The sequence below is a fragment of the Urocitellus parryii genome, chromosome X, assembly GCF_045843805.1.
Source record: "Urocitellus parryii isolate mUroPar1 chromosome X, mUroPar1.hap1, whole genome shotgun sequence".
Taxonomy (NCBI): Eukaryota; Metazoa; Chordata; class Mammalia; order Rodentia; family Sciuridae; genus Urocitellus; species Urocitellus parryii.
The window spans coordinates 7,480,145-7,502,048 of NC_135547.1; the positions used below are offsets into that span (position 1 = coordinate 7,480,145).

Below are 21,904 nucleotides of genomic sequence, written 5' to 3' on the forward strand. Positions count from 1 at the left end.
CTTTATTGAAAATTCAGTTCTTGAAATGCATATTAAAAAAAGAATCAGTGATATAAGTTAGCTTGTGATTTTATAAGTCTGTTGTATTCACATATGTACATAGGAAAGTTAAGTCAAACTCATTCCATTATCTTTCCTGTTTCCACCCCTTCTCCTTTCCCTTCATTCCCCTTTGTATAATCCACTGAACTTTTATTTTAACCCTCCTCTTCTTATTGTGGGATACCATCTGCATATCAGAGAGAACATTCGGCTTTTGTTTTTTGGGATTGGCTTATTTTACTTAGCATGATAGTCTCCAGATCCATCCACTTACCAGGAAATGTCATAGATCTTTGAAGAAGATAGTATATTATGTTAATAATTTGGATTTAATATCCTGGTTAATTAAGACATAAATTACCTTTAATTTTTAAAAAAAAAACATGGTAATACCTTTGTCATGAAAACAGAATCCTTACTGTAATGATTTATGGATTACCTAGGAAAATTTGTCTTTACAAAAACAGATTTATTGAGGTATAATTAATATATAAAAGCTTCAAATAAAGAATTCAATTGATATGCTTTAGACATTCACATACTATGATACCATCACCATGATAATAGACTTCAAAAATAAAAAAGGAAAGAAAAGTTGGTTTTACCCCTTGAAATTGTACTTTTTGATATTATCAATCACAATAGCCCAATAGCCAGGATATTTTCAGTTCTATGCCATTGGATTTATTTTGCTTTGGAAAAGTTTGACCTACACCTGAGGTCACCTACATTCCTGCCAGCTTATTATCTTTGTTTCAACACTGTCATTAAGAAATCTCATCTTTTTTATTAACCTGAACCCCCAGAAAGATTTACTGTCACTTCTTCTATGGTGATTTTTCTCATTGATAGGAAAGAAGATAAGATAAAGGCAAGGAAAAAAGTGTGATCCTCATACAAAATAATATCTTAGATTTTTTCTCATTTCCATTTTTCTCTGAGATGTATTTACAGTTTGTATTTCTGGAAAGCCTTTTTCATTACATGATGCATAAACATGAAGAATGTGTAGTGATATCCATTCTGTTTGTGGTTGGTTTGCTTTTTATGCCTATATTTTCTTGCCCTTGGCAAGAAATAAAAGTGATTTTTGCAGTTTTCTTCACTGCCTTTTTATGAGTATAAAAAAGTACTTGTCCTTATTATTTTTCATAGATCTTTCAGTAAAGCAGTTGTCAAATAAAGCCTTTCCACTCTGGGTTGTTGATTTTATGGTAACAACCAGAAGGTGGATGATTTTAATCATTTGACAACATATTAGGATGAAAGTAAAGAGTAATAGATATCTACATGTCTTCAAATGTGCACTGTACGCCAAAAAAAGCAGGATGAATGCATGCCTTGATAAGTACCTGGTGTTTCTTTGTCCACCAAATTTCTTTTGTACCTCCTTAAATAGTTAAAAAATCTAGGCAGTGACACTGCAATCTGCTATGGCCAATAGCACAGGCAGCCCAGAGTAAATGCCAAGAGTTTTATTGGGATCTTTTTTCTCCATTTGTTACTGCATCTGCTCCCATTCATTGCACTAGATGTCAGCTGATGCAGACAGATAGAGGAAAGTGATTGAAACATATAGATTTCAAATGGTAAAGTGGGAGGCTATCTGAAAGCATTTTATTTCTTTGTATTTGTTTCCTGAAGTCTAATGAACACAGAAGGCAGCAAGGATTGACAAGCAGGAATACTCCAGTGTGAGCTGCCAGAGAGTTCTTACTGCTCTGACTGTTTTATTAGTACCAAGTGGCAGGACCTCAGAGAGAGAATGCCCATCTTCACAACAAGTTGGAATATAATTATCAATATACCTTCTGCTACTATATATTTTTAGTACTTTTTTGTATTCTGTTTGGGTACTCATCCTCATGTGATCAGAATTCACTCAGGAGTTATGTTATTCATTGTCTCCTGTTTTGATGGATGGGCATTCACTGTTCTTCAAACTCTGCAATTCAGTTATTACCATTCACATCAGACTCAGAGATATCCAATAAAGAAGGATGATGTGTAGTCTCCAGAGCATAATGGGACAAGAAAATATAAGAGTCATGCTACAGATATAATTATATATATATATAAGAGATATTAGAAATGATGTAAAACTGAAGCATTTGGAAAGATGAAAAAAGATGACCACAGAAGAGGTAGGCATACAGTGGATACATTACTTTTTTAAAAATATTTTCAGTTGTAGATGGACTCAGTACCATTATTTTATTTGCTTTTATGTGGTGCTGAGGATCAAACCCAGTGCCTCATACATTCTAGGCTAAGGACTCTACCACTGAGCCACAACCCCAGCCCCAGTGGTCACATTCTTAATGAATCAAAGTGCTATATTCTGAATCTCATGTTCAAATTCTCTGGGATCATTTGGCATGTGTTTCCAATATTTAATTCAAATTTTACTCAAATATACTTGCTTTAAGAGGTGAATATATTAGACATTTTTCATATAATCCTGTGAAACTCAAGAGAGCTAGGGTGATAAATATGCCAACCATAATTCTTATATTTTTAAAATCATAAACACTTAAAAAAATTCTTTTTACATATACATTTTCTTCTAGTAGGCACAGGGTCTCTGATCTAATTCCTAGGTCCTTGATCTACATTGAGTTGAGTTTTGTACAGGGTGAGAGAGAGGGGTTTGGTTTCATTTTGCTGCATATGGATTTCCAATTCTCCCAGCACCACTTGTTGAAGAGGCTGTCTTTTCTCCAATGTATGTTTTTGGTGCCTTTGTCTACTATGAGATAACTAATGTGGGTATGTATCTATGTCTTCTATTCCTTTGGTCTTCATGCCTGCTTTTGTGCCACTACCATGCTGTTTTTGTTACTATAGCTCTGAAGTATAATTTATGGTCTGGTATTGTGATGCCTCTGGAAATTCTTTTCTAAGGAAGAATAATTTTCTTGATAATTTACACATAATGCATTATTGCATGAATGATACAAACAAACTCATAGTATAAATAGTGATGTCAGGGGCTGGGGTTGTGGCTCAGTGGTAGAGCGCTTGCCTAGTATGTGTAAGGCCCTGGGTTTGATCCTCAGCACTACATAAAAATAAATACAAATAAAGGTACAATATCTTTGTGTCCAACTACATCTAAAGAATAAATATAAAATGAATAAATAAATAGTTAAAATTAATAAATAAATAAATAGTGATGTCAGAACAATAGTCATCATGTTTTCTTCTCAGCTCAAAGAGGGAGAGAATCAAATCTCTATTTTGTTTTATATTAATATGAAGTATATGACTATTCATTCAACTCCTACATTACACTTGTTCATACAATGTAAGAAAAAATCTACCCCTAGTAAAGACTAAATCTCTAATGTATCTAAACATATTTCTTAGGAGGTTAGATGTACTAATGAATGACCCACTACAAATTGATCTCCATTTCTGAAAAACACCTGTGCTGCATCTGAGAGTTGTTCTCATTAGCAAATGGGAAACTGGTGCATTCTGTGTCATTGGTATCCTAGGAAACACCATAGGAACAGTGATAGATGGTTAAAAGTAAAAAGTTCCAGGGAAGATCTTGTCAACATATGAAATCCATCAACAAGAAAGTCTAACTTAGATGAAAATGGAGAGATGTTAGTGTCTGGGTTACAAAGGAATTATGAAATATGATTCATATCATTCACTTATCCTGTGAAATCATACCTTATTTTATTTATAAGCTTACTATTGGTTAGAAGATAAACACTTTGAAGTAAGCGAGAAACATATTCTATCTTTTTCATGATATGTTTTTTTTTTTCATAGTGGTCTTCCATTCTTGCATAGGTAAGTGGATGAAGCCATTACTATCTCCACTTTATAAAATCAAAATACAAATAACAAAAAGTTTAGTGACTTTTCAAGACAATTTATTAATTTGCACCCTGATTTTGTACAGATATATTTAACAAAAATAAAATTAGATATAAATAAACTATCACAGAAGTGGGATTCAAAATAGAGAAAAGCAAACATGTTAAGAAAATTACATAAAATATGAGGTTAAAATTTCTAAACATACAACTGCTATGGGTAGGAACCATCTTTGACTTTATGCTTTCTGGAATCCACTGCATAAAGGAGAACTTAGTGATTTATTAAAACACACACACACACACACAAACACACACACAGTGTCCATAAATACACAGGATTATAGGAAAAATGTATTGTATTCTGGGAATAGAATACAATACCCTAACCAACTATTGTAATTCGTCTGCTTTGCAATTTATCACATGGGCAGCCCCTTGTGTAACATTATATCAAGAGGCAGATATTCTCTCTGCCACGTGGCAGGTATGTGTATGTTATAATCCTACCAGGCACATCACAGAAAAACTAAGAATATTTCGAACAATAAAAGATCAGTCTTTAGTTCCCTGGCTCTTTCTTTCTGAAGCAGAGTGCCCAAGAAAGCTACATGACCATAACTATTCACATCTGGGCAACCCTCAATATCATATGTCCTCCAAACAGCAAAAAGAAACATTTTGAAATTGTGAGAAGGTTTTCTTATAACATGAGTTTTGTGCATGTTATCTTCTAAATTATTTAGTTAAATTTTCATAAGCTTGTAGATTTCTGGAAACTAGTAAGTCTAACTTTGAATGACTGAGGTAATTAAATAAAATCAATATTAGTTTAATCCTTTATTTTTATTAAGGAAGAATGCACTCTTATCCTACCACATATTCTATTAATTATGAAACTATTTAGAGGTTGGTATTCAGGAGTATACTGTTCAGAGAACATAAGAGCAATGTTTTTAACCATGTAGTTTTTAGCTCAGAGTACTAAAGCTTTAGAAATGCTAGTTAAGGAAGAGTATGGAAATATTTTATGATTATATTTTCTCTGTTTTGGTCAAATTTAAACAAATTTATCATGCAAAAAACACTCAAAATACATTCAGTTCCTACTTAATAATTTTGACATTATGAGACAACTGTTGATGAATTAAGGTGTTGTAGGTGGGTCAAGATGGCAGCTGAATAAGAAACTCCAGTCCACAAACACACCAGTTTAGACGTCTATTCATTATCTGAGCTAATTTCACAAGAACTGTACCAGATAAGAAATTGTATTGCCTGTTGTTAGTATAATAAGAAAAGAGACATTGTAGAAGGTGGGAAGGAAACACTTTCTGGTTTCACTATTTTCTCAACTTCAAGCAGTCTGGAACCTCTCTACTCCACTTGGGACAGGGACAGGGAATTAAGTCTAGGCCTTGTAATCGTAACTCAGTACCAGGCCAACCATGATGAGATCTAGTGCTGGGAAAAGCCCCACCATACCTCCTATCAAGCCAATATAGACATACTGAACCACTGGAACCACATTAGCCAGGCAGCAAGGATGTTGGGAACAGAATACAAAACCTAGGATAGGACATTGCATTGGAGGACAGACCCAGGCCTGCCATGAGACTCTACACCAGGCAGAAACCAAGGCTTCAATATCCACATCAGAACTTACAATGAAACTACTAAACCTGCAGTGGCATCAGTTGGATATCTATGCCAGTACAAGAGACTCAGGTCTTGACTTGCATCATTACCAGGCTTAGAGTAGCTAGGAATACCCCATCCACTGAGATAATGTAGTTCCCTCCAGCTCTGAGACTCAGGTATGATCCACTTTATTGTCAGGTTGGTGGCCAAGAGAGTGCCTACACTACCCATTGCTCAATCTCAGGCAGCACAGTTATCTCCAGGCCAGTGCTCATAGATGGAACCTCTTGACCAGCCCTGGCACCAGGCAGAGTAATTTGCACCCTAATGAGATAGACTTGTGGTTCAATCTGCATCATCTTCAGTTGTAGTTGTCCAAAAGCATCCTCAGAAATAACTCAAGTCCTAGCACCTGTGATACTCAGGAAAAACCCAATTTAGTGTCAAACTTTGTGGTTAAGGAACTGCCTTCACCAATATGACCCCAACCTTGGTCACCATAACATGTGGAAGTATTCCATTTCCTGAGAGTAGGTAGTTTGGACATGGCTTTGCCTTGGAAATAAGTACCAGGCTGGTTAAATGGTTAATAAGCCTAACACTAGGTAATGGCCCCCATCCCATGACCAATGGTGCATGTGGATAGCCCCAGAACCAAGAAGAGAAAATGTAGTCCTAGTCTATTGGCCTTCCAGTCCCAAGTGTATTACCTTTGGCTGGTTAAAGTGCTCTTAGGCCATGCATTCACTTGATCAGTAGGCAAACCATATAGCATTGTGACCTTGATCCTGTCATAGTTTTGTGCTGATCTCAATGGTCATTGGGCTCAGGGTTTGACAGAGCTTTGGGGGCATTGATAGCCACAGACAGGTATAAGAACCTGAGACTAATCTGTCCTTGGTGATTCCAACAGTGACTGACTCTGGGCATAGTTTGATTGACAGGCACATTTAAAGAGATGCAAGAAGCTCTGGTGTGCTAGTGTATAGTACGATGACTATAGATAACAATAATGGACAGGAAATTTAAAAAATCTAGAAGGAAGAATTTTGAATGTGTTTACCATATAAAAATTATAGAAATAAGTGTCTTGAAGAAATACACATGTTTAGTCTTATTTAAACTTTGTACATGTATACATAATTTAAAATGGCTCATGTTACCCATTAATATGTGCTATTTTGTGATTTTTGTATCAGTTAAAAGTAAATTGAATTTTTAAATATAAGTAAAACACATATGCAAATATATGCAGATATACAAATTTTAAGAGGAGAGAGAAATCAAGGTATAATATGGAATAAACAAAGAATAGAAATGGATAAGTCAGCTTAATAGCCTATGCAAGAAGGGGTTCCAATGAATAATATTGTACCATTTTTTCAAAGATGCAAACAATTTAAGCTACCAAATATCTATTTTCCTGACAACAAATTCTAAGGACATATGGGGGATCCTTATCTGTAACTTCAGTTTTTTAGTAAATATAGTTTCAGTAAATGCAGCAACATTTTTCAAAAGGATGCCCCTTAAGCAGCTTCTCAAAATATAAATAAATAAACCTGAGGGTCACATTAAATAAAATTTCAGTAGGGCTTAGAATACCTGAGTTGGAAGTTCACAAGATCCTCTAGTACTTTCTCTCAAACTTAAGCTCTTGGCTTTAGTAGTATGAGTTTATTTTGGTTGTTTGAAGGGTTTGGTTTGTTGGAAGTGTTGCAGAAGGAATAAAAATCCACTGAGCAGTAAAAAATAAGAGAAATTGAAGCTTTGTGTTTGTCCCAATTATCTATATTTCCCCATTATATTCCCAGTTCTTTACGTTGAAGAGTCCCAAAGATTAGCGTAAGATCACTAAATTAACACTTGATAGGCCCAAGAACAATCTGGCATATATCAGATTATATAGGCATCCCTTAGAGATATTGCTAGAAAGCTAGTAATATATTGTCTCCGTCTCTCTCTCATTTATATTTTTTGTGGCACAGGGGACGGATCCCAGGAGACTCAGGTGAGACCCACTGAGCTACATCCCCAGCCCCTTTTTCTTATTTTCATATAGGGTCTCACTATATTGCCTAGGCTGGCCTCGAACTTGCAATCCTTCTGCCTCAGTCTTCTGAGTTCTGGGATTGCAGGTATTGGCAATATGCCAAGCCAGTTTGCAAGCTGTACATGGAGCTCACTAGTATTTTGTATACATGGCTCACCAACTTTCAAAGAGAATCAAGTTTGCTTATATACTTGGCATTAAAGAAACTCATAAAGTTACTAGTTTAAATGCATATTTATCCTTCTTAGACCATGAGTTTCATAAGGAAAGAGACTGTCTTGTTTATCACTATATATCCATTAAGAAGCACATGGTTTGACAATTAGAATATATTAACAAAATGATTATTTAAGGAAAGACTTACTATATCTGTTTTCCTGTTTATTAAAGGTAATTTATAATTAGGGAGAGGTGGCATTGTCCTGGCATTATCCCCATGTTTTGATTGAGTATAGACAACTCTAAATGTTTAAATAACTTATACATCCTATAATCCCTTCCTCCATTAAGAAGTAGTAACAATGTCTTTTGAACACAATTCTACTTTATGTCATAGCCTAATATGCACCATTGGCTCCTTTCATGCAAACACTGAACAGACCATGGTGCACAAAAAAGGGTATTGCAGATGCTGCAAAAATAAGACCTGATTCTTACCTCTGAAGCAAGAAAATCAGGGGATCATATAAAATTAAAAGATAAACATTTTTAAGATATAAGATATGAAAGAAGTAACAAAATATGACAGCAGAAACATCTAACACTAATGAGAGAGGATCTGAAACTTTTGATGAAAAATTTTGAAAGGCTAACAATGATATAGAGTCTGGTGGCCCATATGGACATGACAGGATTTTGGCCCCCATGACCTTCGCAGTCTCTTTTCCCGTCCATGAAAATGCCATATTACAGGACACAGTGGCCTTTGCAGATTTAATTAAGGCTTATTGACCTTAAAATGGGGAGATTATCCTGGATTATCTGGCTAGAACCAATGTAATCAGATGAACTCTCTTTGATCTCCATTTTGTTTACTGAATCTTTTCTTTTTGGTTTCATTGCACCATGCTCAAAGAATACATTTTTTCTAATGGAAAAAATTTTGGTTTATATGTTCCTCACAGATTTTTCTATGCCATCATTTTCAACCATTTTGTGTTCTACTTTTAACTATACCTTTTAGAAATAGGATATTGTTAGGATTTTCATCTAATTTTAGAAACTTTTGTCTTTGTTTGCCTTACGTTTATATAGGAGGTTCTGATGCATGTGCTGAGACTTGAGCATCCTTATAGATACACTTTTAATATTTATTTACTTTCTTGCTTTTCCTACATATATACTGTTTTACTTTACTATTTAAATTTTATATTGGTTGTATCACTTCTGTTTTATGAAACCCCTGACTTTTCTGAGACTAGTACCTGGATGGAATTAGAAGACTAGATTTTTAAAATGCAATTGAGGAAGTGCCTCCCAGTTCCAAGCTTCATTTATTCTACCATGATAACATCTCTTCATTGGGGTATTCCAGGGCAGCATAGGAAAATCCACTGATATAAATAGAATCATCCTCCCTAGGTTATGTCCTTGCCTTGTATCCTTTTCCTCATCAGTTTCACTAAGTCATTTATCTTTCATGCTGGAACCCAAGCACTTTCTTTATAAATTGGTGAGGATTTTTCACACAGTTATTTCATGTGTCAAGTATGACTTTGAGTCTGGTCAATATTGTGACTTCTCCATTGTTGTCCCTTCATTTCATACTGGAAGAGGAAGTCCATAGTAGCATGACAGCTTGTTTCAAAAACTTTGGTTTTATAAAAGTAAATTCATTTGATATTTTAAAATAGATATAAACACAATGATATGTTATTCATGTTCTCCTTAGCTTAGAAAATCTAGTCATTGAAAATGATGGCAAATCTCTCTTATCTGTGCATAGTACTATATGGATTTAACAGCACTATATTAATGATCATATTAACAATCAAACACTAGATGTTGTAATTGAGGGTTAAGTGACTTAAGAAGCTTCTTCCTATAAATGCAGCTAATAAGAACCACACATGAAGCTCAAATATAGGTCATTTGACTCCCCCAATTATGTTCTCTATGCTAACTTTAAGAACATTTCTTGGAGCCACAAAAATAAAGCCACAAATAAAGTACATGTTGTGATGATTTGAAAATTTGAAAATATTTAATGTAGGCATAGTTTTGTGAGTGATAGAAAACAACAGCTTAAAAATGAAAAATTAACAAAAATAGGCTTTAAAATTCCAAAGAGAAAGCAAATATCCATGTGGCAGGAATGCTTATATTTCAATTTAGATTTTTGGTAAATTTCTATTTTTGACATAATCTCAAATTCATGGAAATTTGCAAGAACATATTAGGAACTTACTTTATTTTTCAGATTCACCATTTTTTAAAAATTAAAATTCTCTAATTTATTCACAAAGAAAGATATACTAAATGGAAAAAAGGATATATTGTAATACTTAGAGTATTACATGATTTTTTTGTGTGTTTGTGAATAAGGATAAATTCTAACACTTACCCCCACAAACATATACACAAATTGAAAAAATATGTACCAGAATATTTATAGTGGTTTCTACATAGTGGTATGATTATTAGTAATTTTAATTTCCTTTTTTTACTTGTCTATATTTTCTAATTTTTCCTCAGTGGACATATTACTTATGTAATAAATAAAAATAGAACTCACATTATAAAATAAAATAAAATCACATTTCTCTATCCCCTCCTCCTCTCCTCTCCTTTAACCTTAGTGTCTTGATATCTCTAATATCAAGCCTATTTCTGCAGAGTGCAAAGCTCAAGGCCAGTATCCACTAGAAGCTAGGATTAACACAGAATGCTAAGCTTATTCACAGTAACTTTTGAGTATGAATATTGAACATGGAAAAGTCAGACTTTGTTCAAAAACAAAGGGAACATTTTTTAAAATATTTTTTTAGCTGTTGATGAACCTTTATTTTATTCATTTATATGTGGTGCTGAGGATGGAACTCAGTGCCTATCCATGCTGGGCAAGTGCTCTACCACTGAGCTACAACCCCAGTCCAAAGGGAACATTTTTTGAATAACAGAATATTTATAGAGCAAAGTGCTATAGCTATATTCATAATAAATTCTGAATAATATTCTGTCAGAAAAAAAATACTATAAGATGCACGGAACTTCTATCAACTGAAAATGTTTGGGGTATAAACAAGACCATATGCATGCCAGAAAGAAACAGGTCATAACACATAAAATTGGGTAACTGATTTGCAGCAGTTTTCCATGGCTAAATATACTACTTATCATTTGAAGTTTTGAGAAGGAAGTGCATTGGTCTGAGCCAAAACACAGTCTCCATTTGCTTAGTTTTGGAAAATAACTTGGACCTTATTTTCATAATTACATTTTCAAACAGTGGTAGCTGACACACCAAATGTACAGAATTTTGAATTTCATTCAACATAAAGTCAAAGTTAAGGTCACATCATTGTCCTCAAAGTCAGACTTTGTTCAAGAATCAACTAGAAGAAGGATGATTAAGGAAGAAACAGAACATTTTTCTTTCAAGTGTTATTGACTTTGCATTGATTGATGTTTTAGTTCTGTCCACTCTCTGGTATTAAAAAGAGGATAAGCAAAGGAACTATTTTGAGTACACTCATTTTTAATTTCAGTTCAATATTGGCTTGGAATAAAGTAAATAGTGAAATAATGGTAAAAACAAGAGGGTTAGTAGATATATTTTTAAATAGTGTCAGAGGGACTTTCCGAAACAGCACAAAGGGAACACATTTTATGTGGTTGGAGTCAGTCTTCATTGAAAATATTCTTGCAATTTCTGATTTTTAAGATGATACTATGTATAGTTTTAAGATCTTTTTTTGGCAGTACATGGGAAGATAAACTTTTTGAATAGCAATAGTGGCAGAAAAGTTGTCTTCAGCCATAATATCCTAAAAAGACACAGAATATTCATATTCCTCTTTTCATGGTACACAAACACAAGCCCCTTAAAAAATGATTCACTAAAAACTATACCTGTGTTTGGCTTTAGCTGGTTTTACCCAGCTTCACCCAAATTTTCTGTTTATAGTAGACTCTCATATATATTTGGAATCATTCCAAATATATATAAAAATAAATATAACTTAATTTATGAAAAGGATACAAATTAATATCAATTAATGTCTAACAAATTATAACTGTGTTGAACTTCAACATATTTTGACATACACATATGAAAATAAGTGCTAATCTAATATTTGTTGAGTTTGTATTAAGTTGTACTGAGTATTAAACAGAATCCCAGGTGAACTGGTTTATGTATGAGTGCACACACACACATATATATATTCAAATGTAGGTACCATTTTATCTGCACAGAGAAAGTGTTTAGATATTGGTCAGAAAAATTTTCACTTAGTTATTTTGGAAAATAGTTGATTTTTAAATAGCATATGATAGATATATAAATATCATTAGTTACAGAATTCTCCAAGAATGGAGATTTGATAGGAAGTTCATTTCAAGTGGCCACATGTCCAAATTATTTTAATACTAGAAATATCATTTTATCTGTAATCATGACAGTTTTTTTTGGAAATTAAGTTAGATATTCATTCAAGATATATAGGAGTACCTACTAGAAAAATTTGGAGAGGCTGTGTAAAGCCACCTAAAGCCAAAGTGTATGCATTGAATGTTGTATTAGTTAGCTTTTTGCCTCTGTGAGAAATACCTGAGAAAAAGAATTTAGTAGAAGGTAGATTTATTTTGGCTTATGGTTGCAGAGCTTTCATTTCACAGTTGCCTGGCTCCAACTCAGAGCACCATGGCAGTAGTGGCTGGTGGAGAAAAGACTCTGAACTCATGGCAGCCAAGAAGTACAGTGAGAGAGAGAGGTCCGGGGAGGGGCTGGAGACAAACCTCCCAGGGCAAACTCCCAGTGATCCTCTTCCTCCAATCAAGTCCTTAGTTTCCACCAAATCCCAACAGTGCATTCAACTTATAAATTTATCAAATGGATTAAACTATTGGTGATATCAGAACCTCACAATCCAATCATTTCATAAGTTCCACCTCTGAGCATTGCTGCATTGGGGGCCAAGCCTTCAACACATAAAACTTGACGGGCATTCCAGATCAGACCATAATAAAGGTTTAGGAGTTATGTAGTCTGAAGTAAGTAGTAAAAATAAATGAATGCTTTAAAACTCAACATTTCACTATTTTTTATTAAACTTAGGATTTCCAAAACAGAATTACTTATAATACTCTTGCAAAAGTAGTTATTCTGTGGCAAAAATATGTTTCCCAGGGCCTGGCATTTTGGCTCAGTGGTAGTGCACTTGCCTGGCATTTATGAGGCACTGGGTTTGATTCTCAGTACTGCATATAAATAAATAAAATAAAAGGTTCATTGACAACTAAAAAGTATTAAAAAATGTTTCCTTACTATACATGCCAATAAGTAGTAGTATATAGATCATAATACAAACATATGCATGCATAACCAAACTGGAACTAATACTGTTAGTTTTGAAACTGATAATCTCACATTTTTAAAATAACTTCCTATTAATATGACTTTTGAATTTGAATTGAATCATGCATAAAGGCAATGATTTTATAAAAAGTATAGAAGATTTTATGTTGCTATTTATCTTGATGTATACACCATACCAACATAATTAGACAACAAGAGTCAGAATTTTTATGAGACAAAGGGAAACACAGAAAGTGCTCTACTGTTTTTTTTTTAATTATGGTGTCCTACAGCATCTCAAGAATGATTTACAATCTTAACTCTGCCCCCTACAACTTGTGTGACCTTGGATAAAAATGTAAATACATGTAATAATTCTGTGCTGCAGTTTTCTATCGTATAAGTTTTTTGGGGAGGACTAAATAAATGTATATGAATTACTTACACAAGCACCACATAATAAGCACTTAATAAATATTAATGTTTTAATGGAAGGAAGGCCAAATTGTAAATACGAGAAAACCCATAGTCCAGCTAAGTTTCATCATTAAAGAAGAATGAATAAAAACAAGCTGGAGCTGAAATTCGAAATGTTAACAATGTAAGCAAAATAAAAGGCACTATGAGGAATGAAGTATCAAGTTGAACAACAAATTATTAGATTGATGATATAAATTGAAATTAATCCAAGCATTGGCACATCAAGACAATAATTGAAATTGCCAGTATAGAAAATATAATTATTTACATATAACATTAAACATTATTATATAAAACATTCCATCAGAAATTAGGAAGGAAATAAAATTATTGATAATGATGGAGATTAGTTGTTTCTGTCCTTAGAAATGTGATAATATTTGGAATATAAAGTGGAACTTCTCAATTTTTTCAAGTTTTTATGTACTGACATATATTTATGTAGTTACTATGTTCTCTCCTACTTCTGAATAAGTATTACTTTTGAAAATCCTGCTTCAAAAACAATAAATAAAAAAATCAGAAAAAAATCTGATTCACTTGAATAAAGGAAATTGAAGGCATATGATTGGTCCAAAGACTTAGGGAAGAGTTACCACAAATCTGGGAGATGGATATAATGACAATTTTCATTTTTTAAAGATTTTTTTTAAATTGTATATGGACGCAATACCTTTATTTTATTTGTTTATTTTTGTTTGGTGCTTGGGAATTGAGCCCAGTGCCTCACACATGGTAAGCAAGCTCTCTACCACTGAGCTACAGCCCCAGCTCATAATTAGGATACTATTTCATAGTTATTTGCATAGTGTATATTTTCCAGCACCCAGGAGAGTGCTTGATACTTTGTAATTAATGAATATATTTTTGCTAAATGATTGAGGCTTTTCTTATCTAGGCAGACCAAGCAACTCTTCCATCTCATCCCATAATAGCCCTGTAGTGAATATAATCTTATGGCAGAAATGGGGCAAAGAGACTTCCTCATTTCTATTGCTTTTTAAGATGGTTGCCCTACTTAATTTATTAAATATGCCAGCTCTAGTCTTTTGCATTTGGTGGTAGTTCCCAGGCATATATATGCCAATAGAATTATCAGTTGACTGGAACTTTATTTACCAGACACTTTCCACCAGAGGAAACTCTAGCCATAGTAGCTAGTGACAAGTGTCATCTTCTTGGGATATTATAGGCAACAATAATGACAGCACTAATAGCTCACAGTTACCAGTGCACCCACCAGTATCTAAAGTGGCAATTTCAAACCAAGTGTGACACTATTAAGGACTTTACAGTCATACTGATATTACCACTAGTAGTGCACAATTACAAGTTCCTTCAAGCATGTAATCTTGTCTTCTACTGAGATTACTAGACATGATTTGCCGCCAAACATTAAAATGTACATTTAATGGTTGGTAAAATATGAGGGAAGCATCTTGGTTAATTTTATCTATCATTTATCTTTTTTATTTTTTTTACTTTTATTTTTATTTGTTCTTTTTAGATATACATGACAGTAGAGTGTACTTTGACACATTGTACATACACGGAGTATAATTTATTCTAATTAGGATTCCATTCTTGTGGTTTTACATGTTGTGGATTTTTACTGGTGGTGTATTCACATATGAACATAGTAAACTTAAGTCTGATTCATTCTACTCTCTTTCCTATGCCCATCATCCCTCCCTTCCCTTCATTTGACTTTGTCTAATCCAATGAGCTTCTGTTCTCCCCTCCACCATTCTTATTGTGAGTTAGCATTCACATATCAGAGAGAACATTCAATATTTATTTTTTCGGGGAGATTGGCTTATTTCACTTAGCATGACAGTCTCCACTTCCATTCATTTACCTGCAAATGCTATAAACTCATTACTCCTTATAGTTGAGTAATATTCCATCAAGTATATATTTATAACATTTTCTTTATCCATTTATCTGTTGAAAGGCACCTAGATTGATTCGATAGCATAGCTGTTTTGAACTGAGCTGCTATAAACATTGATGTGGCTCTATCACTGAAGTTATGCTGTTTTTAAATGATTTGGGTATGTACCAAGGGGTGACATAACTGGGTCAAATGGTTGTTCCATTCCAAGTTTTCTGAGGAATCTCCATACTGCTTGCACCAATTTGCAGTCATACCAGCAATGTGTAAGGAAGTACCTTTTTCCCCCACATCCTTGCCAACATTTATTGTTACTCTTTTTGTTATTCTTTTTTTTTTTTTTTTGGTACCAAGGATTGAACTCAAGGGCACTCGACCACTGAATCACATTCCCAGCCCTATTTTGTATTTTACTTAGTGACAGGGTCTCACCAAGTTTCTTAGTACTTCACTTTTGTTGAGGCTGGCTTTGAACTCGCAATCCCCTTGCCTCAGCCTCCTGAGCCACTGGGATTACAGGCATGCACTGCCATGCCTGATGTTACTTGTATTCTTGATAGTTGCCATTCTGAATGGAGTGAGATGGAATTTCAGTGTACTTTTTAATTTGCATTTCTCTAATTGCTAAAGATGTTGAACATCTTTTTATATATTTTTTTCAGCATTCTATTTTTTGCTCTGTGAAATGCCCGTTCAGTTCTTTTGCCCATTTATTGATTGGGTTATCTGGTTTGTTTGGCATTAAGTTTTTTGACTGTGTGTGTGTGTGTGTGTGTGTGTGTGTGTGTGTAGAGAGAGAGGTAGATAGATAGATAGACAGATGTCTATCTATCCTGGAGATTAATGCTCTCTCTGAGGTGCATGTGGTAAAGACTTTTCCCGCTCTGTAGGTTCTCTCCTTATGTTATTGACTATTTCCTTTGCTGTGAAGATGCTTTTTAGTTTGGTACTATCCCATTTATTGATTCTTGATTTTATGACATGATGAAGAGCTGAGTTTACATTTACCTCTAGTAGGCTTCAAGTCTCTGATCTAATGCCTAGGTCCTTGATCCACTTTGAGTTGAGTTTTGTACATGGTGAGAGATCTAAGGATTTAGTTTCATGTTGTTGCATATGGTTTCCAGTTCTCCAAACACCATTTGTTGAAGAGGCTATCTTTTCTCCAATGTATGCTTTTGGCACTTTTGTCTAATATGAGATAACTGTATTTATGTGGGTTTGTCTCTGTGTTCTCTATTCTGTACCATTGGTCTACATGTCTATTTTAGTGCCAATACCATGTCATTTTATTACTATAATTCTATATTATAATTTAAGGTCTGGTATTGTGATGCCTCCATATCACTTTTCTCCTAAGGATTGCTTTGTCTATTCTGGGCCTTTTATTTTTCCAAATGAATTTCATGACTGATCTTTCTATTTCTATGAGGAATGTTATTGGAATTAATAAAAATTATAATAAATCTGTATAGCACTTTTGATAGTGTGGCCATTTTGTCAATATTAATTCTGACTATCCAAGAACATGGGACATATTTCCATATTCTAAGGTCTTCTTTAATTTCTACAATGAAAATTACAGAACAATAAAGAAAAAAAAGTGAAGAAGATCTTGGTTTATTTTAAATGCCAGGAACTTAACAACCAGGTAGATTTGGAGATTTGTAGAAAAAAAGTTTTCAAGTCCTCTGTGTTACTTCTAGATATTTGGCCTTAGTGAACTTATTTTTTTCTGTTGGAACTCCTCACCTAAACACATTCCTGAAAAAATAAAAATAGTATCTTGGGATGCAGTACGATATAGTGGTTAAAAGCATTGCTCTATGTTCTGCTTCTGTTCAAGATGTGGGAAATTGAATGAACACATTTACTCCATAATGAAGAGAAAAATCCAAATAAAGTACAAAATTATAATTTTACTTGTAGCCCATTAGAGACCTGAGGTTGCAGGGCCATCAGGGTACCTATCCTTCTCCAAGGAGAGATGGAATACACAAACTCTTTCACCTAAGACAGAGCACCAGAGAAGTATAAAACTTTCACATGAGTGGGTAATAAGGAATCAGTAACACTTTGAACCAATTGTTAATGTCCAAGTGTATGTTGTTGTGACAGTAACAAAGCCCCTGGAGAAACAGACACAAGATGAATTAACATCAGCTTGCAGGTTCCTTTCTATGGTCCTCCAAATTTGCTCAAGAAAAAGACTAGAAGCAGGGCAGGAACACAGAGACAGCTTTCTTTGCTGGTGCATAAAAGATTTGAAAATTATCATTACTGTTTGGACACTCTGTCAAAAGCCTTCAATTCCTGAAAGGGCAGCAAATGTTGTCACTCCTAGAGCACAGGTAAAGACCAACTGTTACTAGAAAAAGGATAGATGAAGAAAATCCCTTTATTTCTAGAAGGAAGGCAAGGTCAGTAAAGGCTGCAGAATTATATAACAATCCTTTAGAATTCTCCTCTTACTAGAAAATGATGTAGAATCTATTTCCTACCAAAAGCTCATAATAAATATATAATACAATTTGACTCAGTGTCAGAGTACACGATATGTTTAAAGTGCTATCAGCTCTGTTTTGAAGAGATAATGATCACCAGTAACTGTGACTACCTGAGAGCAGACTATGTACCAGTAAGACGTAACACCTTATTGAAAATATTCTCTACTAGGCCACTAATCCAAAAATGGCAAAGGGGAGCAATAGTTCAGAATAAATAGAAAGAGTCCATGTTAAAAACTAAAATTAATATTACAAATATATAGGACCTGACAATAGGAAAAGAAGCAAAGTAAGGGAGGGAATAGAAGAAATGCAGAAGAAGGAAAAGTGAGAAAAGAAAAAAAAAAATAGTATAAAGTATTAAGATAAGAAGAAAAATAGATATGTTCCATTTAAAAAACAATATAAGATTAGATGTAAGATTGGATTAAAGTTTGTGAAAACAATCAATACAGAAGATAATACCAGTAAAATAAAATACAAGTGAAATAAAAACCTAATATTAAATATAAAAAGATTACAATATTTTTACTCTAGTGCCTCCACAAAGACTTTGCTCCATCCACCTCTGGCATGATCATGGGCTGCTCTGATAGTTCCCTGGTACCCTGGGTCGCAATGTGCCCTCTTGTGGCTGAGGGGAAAGGTACTGGGGCATCTCTGACCCATGGCTAAATCAATTCTGGGCACCCTACCTACTGCTTTCTTCACACTGCTGGCAGCAACAGAACTGTTTCCATCTTAAAATTAAGAAACCTTGGGCATAATGCAAAAAAAAATAAGATGATTTTTAACTGTAGAAAGAAGGCAGAACACATAGGGACACAGGAATTGGGTAACTAGATGGAAGTTAGTTCCATGGGTTTTCTTGTTGGCGTTTAAATATGTTAGAAAGGATGCTGCAGAAGTTTTCAATGTAGAACCACCAATAGGCACAGACAAAAATATCTCCAAGTAAAGCCTGTTTGTCTTAACCAAAATACCAGAGAAAGAAGGACCCAAGACAGCAGAAATATTTTGGACACATCCATCCTGTTCCCAACAAACATCAATGGAATAGTTTCCTCCAAAATATCCACAAACATGCATAGGTTGTAGGACCAAAAAGAAAACCCATCCTGCACTTACCCCTGGATCTCACGGAAACGGTAGTTTTTTGTCTTGCTAGGCATCACCAAAATCCTTGAGGAGCTGATCTTTGGTCTCCTGGTTGGCAAAAGTAGTTGATGGAGGTAGGTGACGCCTCACTTCCCCCAGTGAGTGGAGTGCTGATCTTGACTTGCCAAGGGGAAATACCAGCATCATCAATAGCATTTAAAGGCACCCTGTTCTTTTAAACCCATATGGCAGCAAGGAAATGTAATGAGAGTAGAATTATTCACCACTGTACCTTACCCTCACTATTTGGTGTCAGTGGGTCTTAACAGATAGCTGAGCTTCTACTACCATTGGATATCTATGAGATTTATGAAGAAGTTCAAATCAGGACTTGTTAGTGTTTCACTTTCTAAGTACCCCTGAAATGAATATGATCCATTAGACAGGCAAACTGCTACACCTGTCCAGAATTAACCAAGCAGAACGAGGTGTTAAGAGATAGGGTTGGTTTGTTCCACAAGTATCCCTTCCCTTGGTATCAGCTGATCCCAAACAGGATCTGTAGCCTCAACACAGTATGAGTAATCTCTCTCTCCTTACTTCTCCCTGAGAATAATAAGATGTAGTGGGGATCTATACTCTTACTTGGAGACAAGGTGATGGTGTTAATTGGTGCTTCATTTTTATTTTTGCTGAGAAGATAAGTATCAGCAGAGCTGAGAAGAGAGCTGAGCCTCCACCCCACCTGTGTGCAATAAGTCAGACACTAATTTGATCAGGGTGGTATGGGTAGGGCCCCTGCAATAATAAGATGAATCATAAGAAAACTGATACAAATTTTAAATCACCAATCACAAAAATACAATAAACAGCAATTGTTAATTTTCTTTTTAAAAAATCAACAACAAATAGATTATATGACTAAAATGTAAATTATAGAACTAGAAGACTGTAGAATAAAAGAAAACTGGATTAATGAGCTTTACATAGTGAAGAAGACAAGAAAAGAACCAATAAACTTGAGGAAAGATCAATAGGGTTTCCCCAATCTGAACAGAAAAATAAATAAATTAAAAATAAATCTTAGCAACCTATGTAATAATAACTGAAAGAAAAGTGACCACAACACCCAGAGCAACCAAGAGATCTTTATTGCAGCAGTGCAACAGAGGAGAAAAGAAAGAGAGATAGCAAGAGAAAAAGAGAAAGCAAGAGAGAGAGGGGCCCTGCAGGAGGGAGTTTTTATGGCCCAAATCTAATGAGGTCTCTGGGTCTGCAAGCTGCCTTGTTGGCACAAGTGGGGTTACGTGTTCGGCTTTGAGCAGGGGGTTGAGTGTTCAGCCTTGAGCGGGGGCTTGGGCGTTTGGGCTTGAAGCAAATAGTTGATAAAGAACCAGACAGAGGGTTTGAGAGGCCAGGTCATCCTGCAGCTAACTTTGTTTGGTATGACCTGCAGACAGCTTACTCAGCCTGTCCTGCCTCTAACAATAGCAAGTTAACTTCCATATCATCACTTGTTCAGAAGAAAATTAAAGAAAAAGACTGAAAAAGTATTTAAGGAAATAATAACATAAATCTAATTACATATACAGAAAGACCCAAACCTGTAGATTCAGGAACTAGAGAGAAGTCTAAATTAAAAAGCAAAAACAAAGAACATCTAACACACATCATAATTTATCTTTGCAAATGTATAGACAAAAAAATCTTGAAGTATGTTGGCATATGATTCTAGGAACTTGTGTAATAAAGATATAATAATCAGATTTCAGAGGATGATTCTCTGCTCACGTAAAGAGCGTGAGTGGCGAGAGATGGCAGGACTGTTTGTGGTTATTTCAGTTTGAAGTGATTGGCTAGGAATTCCTTAATCATCAAGTATGATAGCTATCCTTTGACTGATTTTTCCAAGGAATGTTGAAACCAGAGATTTTTGATGAACTGCTGAACACAGAGAAAAAATCCCTAAGCAGTTCAGTATATAATGTCTGTAGAATTTCCTCTAGTTTTGATTTTTGAAAATATCAAGTAAATCTGACAAAGGAATTCAAAGGTTTAAATTACCCACGTACACCAATACAGGCTAATCATATTGTTAATATTCATATATTGTTTAGTATGGTACCAAGACTGATGTGTGTTGCAAAACCCTTTGGAATAGGTATGGAAGAAAACTTTAAGGATAAATTCTTTACCAGAACCAGTGTTATACAAGGTTATGGAGGAGGTGATTTTACATAGTTTGGAGGTGGTTCTCCTGTGATCGAGTATCATTGAAATGACTGAATGCATATATTATAGGGGCAAAGATGGATGCAGTGATAGAATGGAGAATTGTTAAGTATTCTATCTTAAAGCAGACCACAGCCACAAAATCTACATGTAAGCCCTTAATGGTATATCCCCAAAGCCAAATATTAGAATCCCAGATCCAGCATTTTTTACATAGGAGTGATATTGAGCACCCATAAAGAAGAAATAAAGCCAAAAAGGGATTATAATAACACACTAGAGGAAGAAAATGTTATATGAAGAAACATATAGCAATCCTTTGTTAATACCAATATTTAAAGTATTATTTAACAATAGAAGATTCATCAGGATCTAAGAGAAAATACCAGTTAGTGGTATGTGGGTAGAAAAAAATACCAAAAAAAATTGTAAGAAGTCTTAAAAAATCAGATAATCTGCTCTTTAAAACAGAGATCCTAAAATCCAATTAAGGAAATTCTGGATTAAACAAGAAATGATTCATTTTCTTATGCCTTTCCAATAGGATCAAGGGATGGAAGAAAGAAAAAGCAATGGTCATGTATTTATGTACACCTGGAAACTTAT

The 21,904-nt window shown here is 34.5% G+C and overlaps 1 pseudogene; it reads left to right on the forward strand.

Moving 5' to 3' along the window:
- The first annotated feature begins 18,054 nt into the window (after positions 1 to 18,054).
- On the forward strand, positions 18,055 to 21,598 carry LOC113199693 (tRNA pseudouridine(38/39) synthase-like; annotated as a pseudogene).
- Positions 21,599 to 21,904: the final 306 nt, after the last annotated feature.